Consider the following 7131-nt stretch of genomic DNA (forward strand, 5'->3'; position numbering starts at 1 on the left):
TGCAAAGCGGAGGCGCTAAAACCAGCGTTCCCAGCCAGCGAAAGAAGCAAATAAAGTTGAATGACGCGTTCTCGGTGCGCGCGCTGTGCATGGACTGCCTGCCGCGCTGGTTGTTTTGTTCGGATGCTCTGCTGTGACCCCACAAATTCCTTACACGGTGTCCTGCTCCAAGTGCTAAAATATATCCACATCAGCGCATTGTTAGATATCATAAGAAATATACTTTCTTATGTCATGCTGATGGTTGGACCAATGTTCAGAGAAATTTTGTAATGTTGGTCACCTTCACAATAAGATGCAATTACTCATTCCCATGGAGCCAAGAAGAGGCACACATCTAAGGCTGAGCGATGTATTGCGGTCTCAGAACTTTCAGTTTGTGAAAAGAGCATGTCAATCAAATGTTCAACCAGGACAATCGACTTTGCGGCTGAGCTAGACATGAAGGCTAATAAATCATTAGATAGGGCGAGAACAATTAGAACAGCATTAGGGCGGAAAATTGCCTTAACATTACTTAGGAACCTCCAAATGTGGAGCGATATTTTAGTAAAGGGGTGATTACTCAACAACAGCCATCAATAAGCACCCGCTCGGCTGCCACGAAAAGGTCCAGTAGCTTTCTTATAGAAGAAACATTCGTACTTTTCGGCGTTCAGAGGCAGTTGCTTTACAAACTGCGCTAAGCAGAACAGCAGCTTGAGGACAAAGTTGGTACTGCATAGTACCCAGAAATATGGCGCAATAAACACACTCACGTTGTTTCTGTGTTATGTTTCTTCTCATGTGATTGTGTTTGTTTCGCCGCATTTCTGGATACTATGCGCTAAGCATGGGTACTATCAATTGCGGGCTCATGGCGAGCGCTAAGAACTAAAATATTGTTAAGGGAAACTTCACAGCGGTAAACGCCAGATAACTCTCAGAAGCACACACCACCAGCACGAACCCAGCTTAGCCTGAGCGTCGTCTTCTTCACAACACCACACCAGTGCGTCGTCGTCATCTAGATATTGCGCACCGTAACAGTATTCCCCGCACGGGAGAAGCACCGTCCCGGTGCTGCCTACACAGGAGAACTTGAATGGTATGGTTTCACACGGGCGACGTGCACAATTTCTGGATGAGGAGTTGTGGAAGGATACTTGGGCTGTAGAGGGGCGATCGCATAGGTCACATCGGTGACTGGTCTCAGGACGCAGTAAGGACCCACGTAACGAGGCAGAAGTTTCTCGCACATCCAAACACGACGGGCCGGAAGCCAAAGAAGCACGTGGGAACCAGGAGGGTAGTGGACGTCTCGGTGATGTAGGTTATAACGACACTTTTGTGAGCACTGAGACATGTCAAGGCGGTCTCGAGCAATGTGGCGGGCGGCATCAGCGCGGGCGATGGCGTCCGAAGAGTAAATACAGAAAGAGTTGTCAAGAGGCAGCAAGGTGTTGAAGGGGAGTACCTTTACTCCCCTTTTTTGCGGCCGAAAAGTAGATAAAAGGGATTGTATCCGGCGGTATCATGGCGTGAGGAGTTATAGGCGAACGTGACGAAAGTTAAGGAGATGTCCCAGTCACGATGGTGATTGGACATATACATAGATAGCATGTCGGTCAGTGTGCGATTAAGGCGCTCAGTAAGACCGTTCGTTTGCGGATGGTAGGCCGTGGTGAATTGGTGACGAGTAGCGCATGAGCGGAGAAGGTCATGAACCACTTTAGAAAGGAACCAGCGGCCACGATCTGTGAGCAGTTGATGCGGAGCGCCACGAATCAAGATTACGTCATGCAAAAGAAAGTCAGCAACGTCGGAGGCGCATCTGGTAGGAATGCCTCTGGTTACAGCATATCGGGAAGTATAATCAGTCGCCACAGCAATCCATTTTTTTTCAGACGTCGAAAACAAATGGATTGCTGTGGCGACTGATTATACTTCCGGTGTCCACAGACCAAGTGTGACAGATACTGCGCCTTTCCCTTCCTGCTAACCAATTATTATTCAGACGTCGACGTCGGCAAAGGCCCAAGAAGATCGAGGCCCACACGAGAAAGCGGTTCAGTCGGCACTGAGATTGGCTGCAGGGGCCCACTAGGTTGAAGCGATGGTGTCTTACGGCGCTGACATAGCTCACAAGCAGCGACGTAGCGACGGACAGAGCGGTAGAGACCAGGCCAGAAAAATCGTTGTCGTAGACGGTCGTACTTGCGTGATAGTCCCCAGTGTTCTGCTGTAGGGGCGTCGTGAAGGTTGGCAAGGACAGTAGAGCGCAGATGAGCCGGAACAACCAGTAAAAAGTCCGCGCCATCTGGACGCATATTGCGTCTGTATAATGTCTCGTTATGAAGCACAAACTTGCTGGCAGAAGAATCGGGGTTGTTGCGCTGCTGGTCTATAATTGGTCGCAGGGCAGGATCCCGACACTGTTCGGAGGTGATATTTATAAAGTCCGAGATGGACAAAATGTTGTCGTCAGCAGGATGGTCGGACAAATCGGGAGGATCTACGGGATGGCGGGACAAGCAGTCAGCGTCTTGGTGTCAGTGGCCGGACTTGTATACCACAGTAAGTTCTTACTCTTGTATTCGCAAGGTCCAGCGACCTAAACGGCCAGTGGGGTCCTTAAGTGAGGACAGCCAACAGAAAGCATGATGGTCTGTCACTACACAGAAGGACCGCCCAAACAAATAAGGGCGAAATTTGGTCAGCGCCCAAACAAGTACAAGGCATTTCCGCTCTGTAATTGAATAATTGCGCTCAGAGGACGAAAGCAGGAGGCTGGCATAAGCAATGACGCGGGAGCACCCATGCTGGGATTGGGCAAGGATAGCCCCAATACCATGGCCGCTGGCGTCGGTGCGCAGTTCGGTAGGTGCAGAAGGATCGAAGTGCGCCAAAACAGGTGGTGTAGTGAGGGCGGAAAAAAGCGTCGTGAAAGCATAGGCTTGGTCACAACCCCCTGTGGAAGGTACGCTTTTCTTCAGAAGAGAGGTAAGCGGACGAGCGATCTCTGCGAAGTTCCGAATGAAGCGGCGGAAGTAGGAGCAAAGGTCAAGGAAGCTTCGCACGTCACTTGAGCTACGCGGTGTAGGGAACTCGCGCACGGCTCGAACCTTGTCAGGGTCGGGCTCCACACCATTTGCATCAGCCAAATGACCCAGGACTTTGATTTGGCGCCTACCGAAGCTGCATTTTTTTGGCGTTCAGTTGAATACCGGCGCGGCGAAAAACGGCCAGGACTGTAGAAATTCGATCAAGGTGGGTTGCGAACGTGGAAGAGAAACCTACGACGTCATCTAAGTAGCATAAACATGTTGTCCACTTGAAGCCACGGAGGAGGTAGTCCATCATGCACTCGAATGTCGCAGGAGCGTTGCAGAGTTCAAATGGCATCACCTTGAATTGATAGAGTCCGTCGGGGGTGACAAATGCGGTTTTCTCGCGATCCCGTTCGTCGACAGCAATTTGCCAGTAGCCTGAACGCATGTCGATGGAAGAAAAATACCTGGCACCATGCAAGCAGTCAAGTGCTTTGTCAATTCGTGGAAGAGGGTAAACATCTTTCTTTGTTATTTGATTAAGGTGGCGATAGTCCACACAAAATCTCCAACTTTGGTCTTTCTTTTTGACCAATACTACAGGGGACGCCCAGGGACTGCTGGAAGGCTCAATAATGTTTTGCGTCAGCATCTTTTCAACTTCTTTCTGTATAGCATGCCGCTCAGTAAGGGAAACACGATAAGGCCGTCTGTGGATGGGGCTGGTGTCACCCGTATTGATTCGATGGGTCACAACGGATGTTTGGCTCAATGGTCGGTCCCCGAAATCAAACATAACAGCGTACGACAGCAAAAGGTTGGAGAGAGCTCTGGCTTGGTCATCTGGCAGATCCGCAGATATCATGCTTGAAAAGAGGTTCGAATGTGACGATGCTGATATAAGCTGCTCCGACAGATGCTGAAGCGTTAGAGCAGCAACTTCGCAGTCCGCCAAAGGAACCAGATCAGCAAGTGCGATGCCATGGGGTAAAACTTGGGTCGAGCCGCTGAAGTTAAGGACGGGAAGACAGGTGCGGTTAGCAGTGACAATCACAACGGTATGAGGGATTATGACGTTGCGACGCAGAACAACATCGGTAATTGGGCAAGTGACGTATGTGCCGTCAGGAACTGCGGGGAACGGGGCCAGTGGAACATAAATAGCAGCTTCGGGTGGCAGACGACCAATTTCGCGGATCGGAGGCGGGGCTTGACATCGGTGTTTTCGGGGCAGTAGGGCAGGTCTAAGCGAAGAAGGCCAGTTTAGGAATCAATCAGGGCAGAATGGGCCGTTAAAAAGTCGATGCCGAGGATCACGTCGTGAGGGCAGCGGTCGACAACAGTGAAGAGGACAGGGGTAGTGCGACCGGAAATACTGCCGCGCGCAGTGCACAGTCCCACGACGGCAGCGACGCTTTCATCGGCGACACAAACGGCGCATGAAGCGGCGGGTGTGACAACCTTTTTGAGACGGCGACGAAAGGATGAGCTGAGGACTGAAATTTGGGCACCAGTGTCAATGAGGGCAGTAACAGGGGTACCATCCACACAGATGTCTAGAAGGTTGCGGCGATGATCGAGGGTCAGCAGAGGATTTTCGGGCCGGGTCGTCAATGCAGCATCACCTCTGGGAGCTGCATTGGTTAGGTTTAGGTTTCCGGAAGAGAGCCAGAGAAGTGAGGAGGTGGTGGACGGTGAGGTAGGGGCGAGCGGGACCTCCGGGTCTGAGGCGTCGGTGAGCGGCTGGACATGCGCGGGGCTGGCGAGTTAAAGTCACGAGAGCGCGTATCCCGGAAATGGTTTGGGTGTGGATATTCGGCGCTGCGATCAGGAAAGTAGCTGGGTTGAGGTGGCGGAATCCAACGGCTGCGGCAATGACGAGAAATATGGCCGACACGGGAACAGTTGAAACAGATCGGTCGGTCATTCGAGGTTCGCCATTCGTCCGGATTGCGGTAGCGGTAGCGGTATCGCGTCGGCAAGGGCGCAGTCTGAGCCGCAGCTGCTACCACCGGAACGGTGGGTTGGACAGATGGCTGTGCATTAGGTTGAAACGAGGACTGTGAGGAAGACTGGCTAGAGTTGAAGCCCACGTTCGCGTTGAGGCCCACATTTGCGAACTCCTGGCGAACGACAGATTGTATTAAAGCTATAGTAGCATCTGCCGGCTGAGGAGGGAACGCAACGGGCGCCATAGCTTCTATGTCTCGGCGAACAATCCTGGTCAAGTTGGAGGGATGAGATGGCTGCTGCAGTGTTGGACTGTCTTCGCACGAAGACGCAGCAGCTGTGTTTGGCAAGCGGTCGAAGCGGGGAGTAATGCGACGGTGTTTTGCTTGCTCAAACTGCCGGCAAACTTGGATGACTGAGTCGACCGTCGGACAGTCTTTGCAAAGCAGCAGATTGTAAACATCGTTTGCAATGCCCTTTAATATGTGGCCCACTTTGTCTGACTCGGACATGGCGCTGTCCACGTTTCGGCATAAGGCTAGAATATCTTGAATATAAGACAAATATGATTCCGTGGAAGTCTGGGCACGGGATGCGAGGTCTTTTTGTGCGCCGAGCTTGCGTCCGATCGGCTTGCCGAATAGATCGCGAAGCTTCGCGCAAATAACCCAGGATGTGATATCATATTCATGCGTCTCAAACCAGACGCGCGCCGTACCTGCCAGATAGAAGATGACGTTTGCGAGCATGAGGGTCGCGTCCCAATGACTGTGCTTGCTTACGCGCTCGTACATACTGATCTAGTCTTCTACGTCGACATGGTCGATGGCGCAAAAGGTTCCCGGGTCACGAGGCTTCGTCATGACGACTGTGGAAGCCGGTGGTGCAGCTGAAGCTGACGTCGCGTCGGATGGCATAGTGATGGTACCAATCTGGTGGCCACTACGGTGATCCAGGTTTCCTACGGGTGCACTTCCAGCAATCCTCCACCAAATGTTAAGGGAAATTTACACAGCGGTAAACGCCAGATAACTCTCAGAAGCACACACCACCAGCACGAACCCAGCTTAGCCTGAGCGTCATCTTCTTCACAACACCACACTAGTGCGTCGTCGTCATCTAAATATTGCGCACCGTAACAATATTAATTCAAGAATCAATGAGGAATTTTCATCAAATATGAAGTTTCAGTAAATCATGTGCAGCTTTCCTTTCTAGTAACAAGGTGACGCTTGGGTTGGACCTTACATAGAATCACATATATTTATTTAAACATAAGAAAATAATTGGTTTGGTTTGTGATGATTAACGTCCGAAAGCGGCTCAGGCTATGAGAGATGCCTTCGTGGAGGACTCCGGATATTTCGACCGCCTGGGGTTTTTTAACTTGCACTGACATTGCACAGCACACGGGTCTCTTGCTTTTCGCCTTCTTACAAATAAATGCGGCGCTTGTATGCAATACATACGAGGAGAGCTTGCACCCATAGACGCCAAGAATAGCAGACGATAATTTTTGCTACATTGCACTAAGTGAATTTTTAATGTTGCGCGCAGCACTCACGCTCAGTGGTGATTTCGAAAGAAAATGGTCCTGAGGTGGAAGACGTTTGGTGCTGAAGATGGCCACGCGGAAGGGGATGACGGTATTCTTCAGGTTCAAGAAAGACTTCGCGCCGTCACTGAGTTCTTTTGGTACGTTCAGAGATAAAGTTACATAATTAGTTACATAATAATCGACAATTTAGCTTCTATTATAGTAACCCCACACTGATGGCTTGGCCGAACATTTCAAACCATATTGAGTGACATGCTGCCTATTACTATTGCAGCCGACGGATCAGACTGAAACTGGCTTCTCTCGTTCGTCACATGCGCCTATAAAGTCACGATTTTAAGTACGACCGCCTTCTTCCCCTTGTCATTTGTAAATGGTGATATCAGCTCCAAGATGGTCACAGTGATAAATGCCCTATCTCTCCTTTGTCCCTGATATTTTCTCAAGGGGCCGCGTATGCCGAAGAATGGCATCTGATATGCAGCATTATCCCTAGGCTTGAATAAATGTAGTTGAACAGATGTGCATGTTTTCGCAAATATAGGATTGAATGTAGCGACGGAAAGTAACTGGCCTTAATTCTAGAGGTTGCTT

General features: G+C 50.4%; 1 pseudogene; it reads right to left on the reverse strand.

Annotated features, from left to right (window-relative positions):
• Window positions 1-5896, reverse strand: part of LOC146200320 (uncharacterized) — a 71797-nt pseudogene extending 65901 nt beyond the window's left edge.
• Window positions 5897-7131: the final 1235 nt, after the last annotated feature.

Source organism: Amblyomma maculatum, chromosome 2 (genome assembly GCF_055883805.1).
Source record: "Amblyomma maculatum isolate TAMU_Amacu chromosome 2, ASM5588380v1, whole genome shotgun sequence".
Taxonomy (NCBI): domain Eukaryota; kingdom Metazoa; phylum Arthropoda; class Arachnida; order Ixodida; family Ixodidae; genus Amblyomma; species Amblyomma maculatum.